This window comes from Prunus dulcis, chromosome 7 (assembly GCF_902201215.1).
Source record: "Prunus dulcis chromosome 7, ALMONDv2, whole genome shotgun sequence".
Classification (NCBI taxonomy): Eukaryota; Viridiplantae; Streptophyta; class Magnoliopsida; order Rosales; family Rosaceae; genus Prunus; species Prunus dulcis.
Genome location: NC_047656.1, coordinates 17,081,528 through 17,094,981, shown reverse-complemented (window position 1 = coordinate 17,094,981; position 13,454 = coordinate 17,081,528). Strand labels below are relative to the sequence as shown.

The window sequence follows — 13,454 nt, the reverse complement described above, 5'->3', positions numbered from 1 at the left end:
TCTCAACCTGGAAGAAAACGAAAATCAATTAGACATACACACACATGACAAAGAATAACGAGCAGATGAATTGGAATAGGCATACTGTACAGATGAAAAAAGCATAATTGAGTGATAAATTTTCAAACCCTTGATCTTCCTTCCTTAGCATCATAATCCCGATCCCAATAATTTGTCATCATATTCGATACTGCTTCTCCCAATATGAAAACACAAGCTCTTGGTATTAAAAACTGTCGCTTAATTTGATTGAATGAGAATTATGGCAGTGCGGTGCCAAGGGCCTTGTCCTTTTTATAGGGGATCACCCTAGGCTTGAAATCTTAATTGGGAACCCTAATTCTATAATATTTTGGGTAACTGGAAGCAAAGTTTCCTAGAAGAAGGCACGTTGCACCCCAAAAAAAATAAAAAAAATAAAAAATAAAAAAATAAAGAAAAAGAAGAATGCACGTGTGGTGGAAAAAAGGAAAGTTTAGAATATCCCTAAAACTTATCTAATAAGAAAATTCTTATCAATTCTCATTAATTCAATATTCATGCGATCAATTTTCATTAATTCAATATTCTTTTATAGATTAATGTATGTACCTAGTTTTAAATCAAGAAAGATTTACAGCATTTTATATTACAAAGTAACGTACTTCTTATTTATTTTATTTATTTTAATCAGAAAATGAATATTTCATTGAAACAACAAAGTTAGAAAAGGAAGGATGACATAGATATTTTCGGGATTTTATGTTGCTTGAGCTAATTAATTTCAAGAAAAGTTTCTTTTTGGGCAAGATTTTGGTCGAAAATTTGGATTTAATTTCTTATTCTATCTTTAACTTCTTCTTCTTCTTCTTCTTTTTTTGTTGGATATTCTATCTTTAACTATAAAAGAAATAGTCGTTTGAGATATTATTTCTCAGACATGGTTATATCTTTTTAATAATTTAGGATTTTAATCTGTCTCTTGGCAAATTTTAGGGATATTTCACACTTGCCTCTCTCCACATGTGCATTCTTCTAACTCTTTTTAATTTTTGGGTGTAACGTGCACGATTAGGAAATCCAGAGTTTCCTAAATGTTTTCTTCCTAGAATTAGGGTTTCTGACCTGATTATTTAAACTCTAGGGTGATCTTGATCCCCTATAAAAAGGACATAACCTTGGCGAAGCACGTCACATAAAGAGAGAGAGAGTTTTTAACTGCAAGATAAAGAGAGAGGCTTTTCGTATTGAAGGACTGATCAATTTCTTTTTGGACGACGACTGGTAAGGGGTTATATTACTGCGATTGAAGTTTCGTCGAATGTTTAGTCGATTTGAGTTATTTGGTTCAAGTTATATATCACATGTTTTATTATGAACGATTTGGGTTGTATAGATCCATGACAAAAACTATTTAGATATCTATAAAAATTTGCAATTTAATTTCGTCGAGTCTATAGAAACAACTCACATCCATAGAAACAATACCCGTGTGTCCATATATGATATGTTTTTCTCTTTGTGGGGGGATTAAGCAAAGAGGGGTGGCTTTGTAGGGGAGTAGCATTCGAGTTGGGAATCTCATATTGGCATATATACATATATATATATATATATATATATATATATATATTATAACATGACCGTGTATACGGCTAAATTATTTCATTGTTTCGTTGCAATAATTATAGCAACTAATAATTAAGTTATATTTTGTGTTGGGGCTGCAAAAGTTTATTTCGGATGGAAAAACAAGCAGCTTCAATTGATGGAGTACAAAAGCTACATAAAGTCAACGCCGAGGATGTGGTATGCTCTGACTACTTTTCCTTTTGTTTTATGTCACTGCATCAATTGATCACGTGATGCTTGTATAACAGTAAAAATGTGATGTTGCACCTACTTCTTATGCAGATAATAGGATATGTAGGATGGGAAAGAATCATAGGATATGAGTTCAATTATGTCCCATCTCAATCTTATTTTGCTGGAAAAATATACTTTGAGAGTGGCGAAGAAATGGAGGCTCGATTTTTGAAGTTCAAAAAATCGGAAGAAGCGTTAGTTAAGAAAATATTTACTCAAACTTCCAAGTTAAATCATGTGGGGATCTTGAGACCTTTCTTCTTTGTTTATTATGAACCTCAAAATATTTGGATTTTGTGCTACGATCGATTTGATTATCTTCTAAGTGAATTGGTGGATGGTGAGGATCCTGCAACTAACAATCGTATTCTTTGGTGCCGCACTGTAATTCGGTATAATATGTTCATGTCCTTTTTGTTTTTTTGGTGTGTTTCAAATATGTATTTTATAATAATTAATACTCATAATGTTTTTGATCCATTGTGCAGGAATCTTTTACGAACATTAAAACATATACATTTTCATGACCTTTTTCATATGGGTTTGGAAGAAACGTGCAATTATGTTGCTGTTCCCAGTGGAATCAAGATTATTAATGTCCAAAATAGTTTGGAAGATCTTGACGATCCTGTAGATCCTGAACAAGTAAATTCGTGGAGAATTAAGAACTTAAAAGCATTGAGGGACATGTTAAAGAAAAACATGATGTTACCCGGATATGATTCTTGGCTTGGTCGTAATTCTTTCTTTGATTTCTTTGACAATGAAGATTATGAGTAAGTTTAGTTGTGTTACAACTTTTATTTTGTTCCTAAAATTTACTAAGTGAAAAAAGTACGTAGAATATGTTCTTTGGCTCACAAAGCTTAGTTTTTTTTTTTTTTTTTTTTCAGGTACTGTACATTTGTGGAGCGACTAGAGAATCATCCCTTTTTATTGACTCTGGAGGAAAGAAGGCTGTGGCTTGTTGACATAAGGAGCTTCGTAAATGAAAGTGAGTTGAAGATAATATTAGATGATAAGGCATTCGATGAGTATAGGGACTGGAATTGGTTTAAAGACACGGCTCCTCGTTTCCAAAGTAAATATAGACGTCCGTACAAAGAATATGATTGTAAAAGTGTACGGGACCCTGTAAGATTTTTGAAATATGTAAATCTCGATTGGGAAGAGGCTGCGGACTTTGAGGTCAAAAGATCGTATGTGAAGTTGTTGAATCAGATATACCTTGATATGAACGTAAATGTAAGAAGTTTGAATAAAATACTCTTTTCTTGGAGCTTTCATCCTTGTAATTACAGTTCGTGAGTTGGGAGATAACTGTTTGTAGTGGGAAAGTTTTTAGTTTCTAAAGAATATTCGAAGACATCATTATTTTCTTGAATGACAAGTTGAAGTTTTTATTCCCTTGCAAGTAACTTATTTGCTTTGATTGCTATTTAAATTCATTAATTGCTTTCAAGTCCACATTCTGATAAATAGTAGCAACCTTTAATTCCTCATGCATCGCATCATGATCCATGCGCCTTGTGGATGGTTTACAGTTTTTATTGATGCCTTTTGGGCCTTGTGAGTGTGTGGGAGAAAAATGCATGGGCTCTATTAGTGTTGATCCCTTTTTCCGACATTCTGTTTGTTCCGGGGCAAGCGGTAGAAAGGTTGTCAGGTCAATACCAATCCCCCGATTGGATTTCTAGCATGCGAGAGGATTCTTTCAACTTTTGAACAAAAATTGAAAGTCGAATCAGGTTGACAAAAACGAACGAGCTCGAGCTTGTGTAGACGTGCCACTATTGGGTATGAGACCAGCCCAATAGATCTGGTATATGTAGTGTAGGATATTGATTTGTTGGATTCGCGCTTGTTCTAGACCTTTGCTCAAGCTATTGTGCTCCAAAGGGGGTACTGGCCTGTATAAGTTCTTCTCTATGCCTCAACCAGAGTACATGCATTTGGCGAAGCTCTTTAGAGTGAAGTAGGTGTGGCCACATGCCCTTTTATGTTAGCCTCTCTCTATCACTGCCTTCATCAAATCACTATCAATCCGCTGAACCTTAATTGCTGTGGTCCAATTTGGATGGCCCGGATATGCTTGCAATGGTATTTCCCTGAGGATGGCGCTATAATTTCTTGAAAACGACTTCCCAGCCACTGTTCTGGCCATTAGCTCCAAGAAACTTGTCAACAATGAAGAGTACTTCATCTTTTTCATAGAATGTAGGCAGAGAGAGAAAGAGACTTGGCTCCGTTCACTATCCTGCGACCATCCTTGGTTTGTAGATAGAGGTCTCCATCAAGCTCCCAAACATTGGAAGGATCTGTCCAATTCAAGAGCTATTATTCATGCTAGTATGAGCATTTCTTGCTTATCCAGCATGGATCTTTTCTTTGGTGGGGTTGATACCGATAAGAAGTGTAAGTATGAAGTGGAGGCATATAATTCCCAATTTTCCAATAGGCAATTTGGATTGGTCCAGGCAATTCGGGAACTGAGGTATAGTTCTATGAACAAAGGGAGCTCTTGGAGGGACATGAGCATGACTCCCAATGAAGTCAAAGCTGTAAGAACATCCTGGAGGACTAGGAGCAAGATCGTAAGGGTGCCTTCTTACAATCCAACTCCTCTTTTGTAACATACCTGACCCAATTTAATCGATTTAATCCAATTTAATTCTTTTGTGAAATTACAATTTTTCCCTTGGGAGTAGGGGTACTTTGGTAACTTTTTAATCCATAAGGATTTTGTGAAAATGAGTACCACCGTTGCATAGAGCTCGCTCTCACGAATTCGTAAACATGTAGTAGGCCCAAATCGAAGTTTTAACAAAGAAGTTGTGGTCAACGAAAGTGTAGTGGTACAATCATAAATTTTTCGAAGTTGGATTTTAAAAACAGATCAACTCTCTCTCTCTCTCTCTCTCTCTCTCTCTCTCTCTCTCTCTCTCTCTCTCCCTTCCGTGCGATACTCAACTTCATGTGGCAATTTCATCCCCGTCCGGTGTCCGTTTCAGGCGAAATTGGTTGTCAAATTTTCGTATCGACATCCTCTATATTTAACCCACCTATTTTCCCGACTCAAAAACCCAAGGAAATCAAACTAGAACTTCTGGAAGTTCGGGTGATTTTTGATTTGTACCACTTTGCAAAATCCAAGCAAAGGTGTCGTATAGCAGTGTAGCTTGGAAGTCCAAGTGTCGTATCCACAGAGAGCGGTGTAAAGAAAATAACAGAGCTGAAAAAGAATAATTGTGATTGAGAAGTAGATTTAAATAGGATTTGATTTAAAGAAAATTTAATTGATTATAACACTAAGGCATTGTTTTAACATAAGCATGCAACTCTTATTAATTTGATCCACAAAATATTTTCCATTGTAGTTGTTCAAAATAATTAAAGCTCTTTTTAATTTCCTTTAGAAGTATTCTAAGCATAACTTGTACCATTGGCAACAAACTGTCAAAAAATACTCTTCATCGAAATTCTATTAAGCTTTAGTAATTCTCCTCTCTTTTAAAAGCATGAAAGTTTTTACTACACAATAGGAAAAACATGATTGAACCCATGAAATAGATTGTCAAACATTCATCAATTAATTAAAAGGAAAACTACAAATTCCATTTGAACAAAAACTACAAATTCACATTAAAGCTTAAGTTTGGATCAAACTAATAAAAATTACACACTCATATTAAAAGCTTCTTCCCTAGCCTTAGCTACGGAGTTAGTTTCCCATAAAATAAAACTAAATTAAAACTAGAAGAATTGGAGGAAGGATAGAGAGCTCAAGAGAAGATTGCGAGCTTAGTGTTTTTTGAAGTTTGAAGACTTTTTTTATTTATAGGGCTAAGAAGGAGAAACATCATGATGGATTCCAACACCACCATTCCTATTTCAATGCAATACCTAACTCCCACTTCATCTTGCCCACGAATATGCATTGAATTTGAGCTTCTTTGGAGTGGATGACACCTCACAAGCATGTGAATTCAATTTCTTCTTGTTTGCTTGCATCTCATACTTCTTTTCCTTTCTTCTTTTGGCATAGGTGTGGCACTTCATGCATTCTTTTCAATTCTTTTCTTCTTGTGCTACTTGCACTTCTTCCTTCATCAACATTGCTTCATGGATATGTTAAAGTTCTTTAATTGGCCACTAGCATATTATCTTTGGGTGGCACACTTCTTGGCATGCAAATTGAGTTGGTTTCATGGCACACAAGCCTACATAGGAAGTCATTGATCAAAGTTAATAAAAGAACATTAAACCAATTTGACAAAGTAAAAATATAAATGCACAAGATTATTTAATTACCCATTGTAATTGCTTTTAAAATTAAATGTTAAGGGAAATAAACATGTATTATTGTAATATTATCAATTTTTGAAGTTTTCGACACCGTTTCCGGTGACTCCGGCTGCCATTTTTGTAGAGTGAGGTATGAAACTTCATCCCCTCTTCGTGATCTATCCGTTTATGTAGGTATTATAGATTGATTTTGAGGTTTTACAGATCGTTCACGGTACCCATTTTAGCCTACGATTTCGGCTTCGTTTCGGCTCGTTCCGAGTCCAAGAACAAAAGAGGCAGACACAAGGCGGCAAATGCGTCCTGGCTGTTGGAGCTAATTTTGCGGAGTTCATCTTAATGGTGCAAAAATCATGTATTGCTTCCTTTCTATGTATTCCGATGCATTACATATGTTGTATCTATTGAAGGGGAAAAAGGTCACTCTCTAAATACATGTAAAAATGTGATTGAAAAGTTCTTGCAAATTTTTGGGCAAGAACCGTAAAGAAATGAAGGAACTTCATTGATATTTCTATCCAAACGTACAATTATCACTCCCGGAAAAATGAAAAGTTGGCTCCCCTTTTGGAGTCAGATGTGAATCACTTTAAATCTACTCATTCATTCAGAACTTCATGGGCTATAGTATACCCATTTTTTAAAATAAATAGTGTAGTCGCGCTCTAAACTTATCTTGACACGTAGGCAGTTAGACGCTTGACTTATCTTTTTTTTGTATAAATAGTATAGCCGTGCTTCTATACTTGGGATTTAAAAAAAAAAAAAAAAAGTATAGCCGCCCGGCCTTAATACAGTTTTTATAAAATAAAATAAAAATAGTACGCCTGTGCGGCTCCTTTTTTTATAAATTGGAGAGTTGTTGGAGAAGAACTTTGTACATTTGCATCATCTATATATATAGCAAAAGACAAATATACCAGAAAATACCATTGGTTAATGCAAACATTAATAATTGAAATTATTAATTAAATAAGGATAATATGTTAAATTCACACTTTTTCATATTTTTAAAAAAATTGAAATTAAAAGAAAAATCAGATAATGGATCCTATTTTTAAGAATGCAGTTGAACCATATTCGTTCTCATAAGCCTTAATCAATTTTAAAAGAACTGGACTGCTTTGTTTTTTTTTTTTTTTTTTTTTTTTCATATGGATAAATCAGATTTGGGCTGCTGGAATCCTAATGACCCAAAATTTAGAGGAACATATAAAATTCAAATCCTTTCTTCCTTTAATTTTTTGGAATAGAATGCTAAGCGACTTTGAAAGAAACTAGCCATAAAATATGTGCTTATATTATCCCAAAGCTTTCAAGTTTTACAGTAAACTAAGCCCATACATCCAAAAGGTTTGCACTCTTATTTTGCAAGTCAATGCGTACTTTAATTCAAATTGATAAAGTTTATTTTAATTTTATTTTTTATAGAGATAATCCAAATCAATAGTTTAAAAGTGCTAAAAACTTACTCTTCTTTTGAGATCCAACTCTCAAATAGTTTTATTATCGTCCACTATGTTCATGTCTCCTATACTTTATTGGACTCTTGTACACTACTATATATAAAGTTAATACAAGAGCTACCAAGTACTTCTCATCAGAACGATCCCTTATGCTATAATTCTAGATGGGGTTCTAATGCTTTCAAGCTGGGTTGATTGACTGAGCATGGACATGGTATTTATATGCATTAACTCAGGTTTCCTTGCCCAACAAGGTATTGAAATTTGCTGTAGGTAACTTAAGCTGTCAATATATAATTTTAATCAAGAATTGGAAGAGCAACAAGCTTCATCGATTGACCGCCAAGAAGGAGAACTAAGAAGTATAGGATAAAAAATTTTCCAATACCTAAAATCTATGTTCTTATTATAATTTCTCAGCAGATACTAGCTAGCTCGATATAACCCATATCTGCATTCTCCCAAATCTGCACCAAAATGAATACGTATTATTAACACAATTAGTTAAAAGGTAGGGCAGTTGTCATACTGCAGATATATATATATATACATATAAATCTTCACATACTTTCAGTTTCTTCTCTCTTGCATTACTCTCAGCACTATGAAGTTTAAAGGCATAAGCGGAGAGCGAAACATCTTCAAGTTCTGCAAGGCCGGCTTCAAGGACGGGAGTTAGCACATGGTATTTGACTCCGATAAATATCCCACAAAATATCCATCTTCATCAATAGTCTGCAGTTCAACCTGTGCAAGAGATACAATTTTATGGAGGCAGGAAGAAAAATCAAGGGGTAATCAAAGCTACCACATAAATGCTAAATAATCACCTCCACCCATCTCTGAGATATGGTTGTCCTCAGCAGTTCAATTGCTTCATCTGCATAAGGCTCATCTTCGGGCCATATGACACCATAAAGTGAGAATGCAATCCTCCATATCTTTTGGTTTTGAATCCGTAGTATAATTTTATCTCTCTTGTTAATACGGGTAACAAATTCTACAAAAGCATTAATTTCTTGTATTTACCAAAGGACGATAAAAAATAGAATTACAGGCTCTACGAGCTTCTTTGCGCGTTGCCTGAAAAAACACACACACATCAAATGACTGAATGAAGGAAAAAACTAGCTCTTCAGAAAAAAAAAAAACACATCGTTATCAACCGGGTTTCTCACGTTTGACAAGTCTGTTGTGTCCGTAACTGAGGGATTTACCCCAGAATCCTCTCCTTTCTTATTAAGAATCATATGGTCCCTAATTACACATTTCTCAACCTGGAAGAAAACGAAAATCAATTAGACATACACACACATGACAAAGAATAACGAGCAGATGAATTGGAATAGGCATACTGTACAGATGAAAAAAGCATAATTGAGTGATAAATTTTCAAACCCTTGATCTTCCTTCCTTAGCATCATAATCCCGATCCTCATAATTTGTCATCATATTGCACTACGATCTTATATCCGATACTCCTTCTCCCAATATGAAAACACAAGCTCTTGGTATTAAAAACTATCGCTTAATTTGATTGAATGAATTATGGCAGTGCGGTGCCAAGGGTCTTGTCCTTTTTATAGGGGATCACCCTAGGCTTGAAATCTTAATTGGGAACCCTAATTCTATAATATTTTGGGTAACTAGAAACAAAGTTTCCTAGAAGAAGGCACGTTGCCTAGGCCAAATTTTTTTGTGGGCCCAAAGCATGTACTTTCTAAGAGGATAAAGTATCAATAACGTGGGCAAGAGCACGAAACATCTTGTGCAACTACAGATCCAATAGCCAATATTAAAGGCCCGTTGACATCATCGATGACCTCAGCTAGCTGTTAGGTTTTTATTTTTAATAACCTTCTAAAATGTTTTTAAATTCGTTTTGTTTTAATATATATATATAATTGGTTTGTGATCGTTGGAGGTCAGAATCATTGATTGAAAAGTTATTATTTATTTAAAACATTTAAAAATGTTTTAAATTCATTTGGTTTAAAAAATATTGTCTCTAAATCGTAGTTTAATTAAATTGAACAATACATAGTTGTGGAATATATGAGTGTTGTACCATAGTTTTTCTTAAAATAATAAAATATGAAGGGCCCTAAAATATAGCCATGCATGGCTGAAGATGGAAAAATTTAGCCCTGCACTATTTTAAAAAAAATTAATATTTTGGAGGGCTAAATTTTTAGCACTGGACTACATTTAGCCATATAACTAGAGACTTAAATGAAACATTGAATATAAAATTAGCGACCAATAACTCTAGAAAAGAGAAGATTGAAACCTGTAGCCAGCCTTGAGAAATAGCCGACTGTGCAACATCTTCTCCTTCCAGCTTAACAGCCCCATACTCCCCTTGTGTCTTCGTATTAGCTACATAGTATTCCACGTCCTGTTGAGAAATGTAGTGAGGTAGATAAATGATGTTTTTTCTTGGTTGCCATGATGGTTATTTATTGTTAAAGGACTACTAGTATATGTACAGTAAAGCAAAAGAGAAGTAATATGAACCTTTCCTATGCACAATTTTCTCATGAACTCTCTGCTGCCCCATGCAAATGGCTCATCACCTTCAAAATCATCGCCCTCACCCTGGCATGAAGAAACAAGAGAACACAAAAATGTAAGCAAACAGTTAATGCAGAAAATTATTTTAAGCAAATCCACAATCCACAATAGTATAATCCTTGACAATCCACGCTATGCAGGAAATTAATACGAACAACTTACAACAATAATCCAAAAAACACGAAATTTAAAAGAACATGTTGGCAGAACACAAATAATTATTACCAATATGGGAGCAGAAACCCATGACAAGAAGAATGTCTTTTCAGGCTGGACCTTGAGCTGCTTATCTTTGGCCAAGAGGACCAAGCAAAACCCTGAACGAACATCCTTTACCGTTGCATGCGAGTATTTCATCATCTCAAAACCTACACTGTCACGTATGCATGGTTGAATATAAAGAGACAAATTCTTCCTCAAAATATGCTAAAAACCAATTAAAAAAATTGCACACAAGTGAAAAAAAAAAGAAGAAAAAAAAAGAGGGCAAGTGCATGCATGGATTATATGTATCCACATCAACAGGACCTACGAAGCATAATCTCAGACCTAAGCCACCCTCCTATATATATATTTAGCACTGGTATACTCGAGGTTGCTTATGTAAATCAATATCCACCCTCTCCAACGCTAACCAACTAACAAATATATATATATATATATATATATATGTATAATGAAAAGAAAACCGAAGAAGAAGTACAGAAGGCACATGAAGAAACACATATGTGATGAACATGCAGATGAAACGTATTGGTATTGTTGAAAAAGCTCTCAAAGTTAGAATCAGGTACCTACGCAATCGACGAATATTGAATGCGGTTCTGGATCTTGACAGGGGAATTTATATATGACAGTACTATATAATATGGGCACCAAAGCAATGATCATATGAGTGCCATTGAAGCGCGAGAGTGAGTGAGCGAGAGATCCTTGTGAGACTGATGACTTTATATATACAAGCCTTAGTTATTTAAACAAAATAATAATAAAGATGAATCAGGAAGTAAGAGCAATTAAGTAAGAAAATCAGGAAAGTGACCATAACACAAAAACTTATCCTAGTTTCCCAAAACTCTCCGATACTTCGTCAATACGAAACTTATTGTACTTTCCCGAAACTTATTCCTAAGTTCTCCTATTTCTTGCTTCCCTTTACCAAGTAAGTAAACATACCACAAGATCTTTCTTTTATTATGTCTTTTGAATTATATATTCTTGGAGAAGGTAATTCAGTTTATCATTTATCACTCTTTCTCCGGTGCTTAGATCCTAGCTGAAACGGTGTAATTATGAGCTTATCATATTCATATTGTCGGGGACAATGGGAGAAGACTGCTTTGCATTTAGAAAGTATGCTGGTAGAGCTGGGTTTATATATTGACATCTTGCATGGGTTGGGACGACCGAGTATGCTACAATTCCTACATTACGTACCCTTTAACATTTGCAAGATTATCAATTCATTGTTGCTTAATCTGTCAGATCTATACAAACTCAAAACATCTGAATTGACTCTAATAAAATTCCCACGAAATATCCATCATCATCTCAGTTTCAGATATGCGCTTTAGTGGAGGCAAACAAGGAAGAAACGGAACATGTTTTTATTTTTCATTTTTCCTTTTTATATACACTACAAGAAATTGGCCTATTGCGACACTTTTTCGCGACCGCGCATGCCGTCCTCGTATATGCACATTGATTTTGCACGGTGGGTAGTGCAAAAGTATTTGCGACCCAATTGACATAGTCACGCACTGTAATGTCTGTGTGTGTTTGTGTTTTCTTTTTATTTCTCCTTTTTTTTTTAAACATAGTTTTCTGAGTTGTTCAATCTGGACGACATTAATCTATTGTTGTAATATTGCCTACATCAGATTCAAATGCATCATTACCAGAGGGCGCAAACCCAATTGACATAGCAGCTCTACTCAAATGTTACCTAGCTACCCTTCCCGAGCCACCACTACATTTGAGCTTTATAATGAGATGAATGGTGCTCGTTCCAGCATACATGCGATGAGAAACATGCTGGGAAGACTCCCAACCGTAAACTACACGACCCTGGAATCAATTACTGCAGTACTGCTCCACGATAGCCAGAAGTCGGTTCTTAAAAAGGCAGGAAGCATCACTGTCTCTCTCTCGCTCTTTGTTGTACACATGCTGGATATTTGTTAAGCAAGCTAAATAGTAGATAACTTTATACAGATGGACACCCAAAGCCTGGCAGTAGCGATGGCCCCTGTTCTAATTTGGCACAAAGGTAGGACACCGGACATACATAGGGAATATTGGAAGTGAAACATCAAAAGGTCCTTCCAAGAAGAACTCGGATCCAGAGCCAACTTATCGGCCCGTTTGGTTCGCAGAGAACATTTGATGAGAAATAATTTCCCGTCATTCCCAAGAGATGGGAAATAAAAGATTCATTTTCCATGTTTGGTAATCCTAGGAAAGTAACCATGAAATAATACTTTATTTCCTTTCACATGTTTGGTTTGTGTAGGATTGTAAAACAAAGTTTGTTTAGTTTTCTAATTATACAAAAAGAATGCATTTAATGCTATATTTTAATTCTAAATTGTTAATAGGAACAAAATGGTCAGAAAAATGTGCATTAAATATTGGCTCATTTTTCCAAACTTTCCTATGAGGAGGAGAACAAAACCCAACGGGAGAGGAGTGCTTCACTTTCTCCCCCTATACTTTCCCATGTGCCATGCAACCATTTCCCATGCCTGGACTTATCAAACATGGGAAAACAATTGAGTTCTCATCCCCAAGCCTCCTTTTCCCATGAACCAAATGGGGCCATAGTGCTTGGGACATGCTTTCTCGTGAGTGGTTCATCATCATAAATACAAGATTCACATGTACATTATTGTTTGGCTTTTTATCACAAAACGTCTCTGACGTTTGCGAAACTATCAGATTGCATCCTTAAAGCTTTTTTGTATCACTCATGGTCCCTAACGTTAATACAGGTGCTCTTAAATAGTCATTCTATAAAAACAGAAAAGAAATAAAGAAGAAGAAAAACAGAAAAACAGAGGAAAAAAAAGAGAGAGAATTGGAGACAGAAGAAGAAGAGAGAGATAAAAAAACAAAAAGAGAGAAAAAGACGGGAGGAAGGAAATAATATATATATATATATATATTATAATTTTGTGATAAAAAACCTTATTGTTTAAAAAAGAAAAACTTCTAAAGGTTCAATTGGACTCCATTCAAAGGCAGGGATAATAGGAAAATTGAAAT

At 35.1% G+C, this 13,454-nt stretch overlaps 1 long non-coding RNA gene and 1 pseudogene across 1 annotated transcript; one reads left to right on the top strand and one right to left on the bottom strand.

Moving 5' to 3' along the window:
• Positions 1-8,255: 8,255 nt before the first annotated feature.
• Positions 8,256-9,194, bottom strand: LOC117635962. The gene is made up of 4 exons (XR_004586971.1): positions 9,015-9,194; positions 8,795-8,893; positions 8,447-8,699; positions 8,256-8,363 (listed from the first exon to the last, which is right to left on the bottom strand). It is a non-coding gene; the product is annotated as an uncharacterized LOC117635962 (long non-coding RNA).
• Positions 9,195-10,927: 1,733 nt separating this feature from the next.
• Positions 10,928-13,454, top strand: part of LOC117635488 — a 36,981-nt pseudogene continuing 34,454 nt past the window's right edge.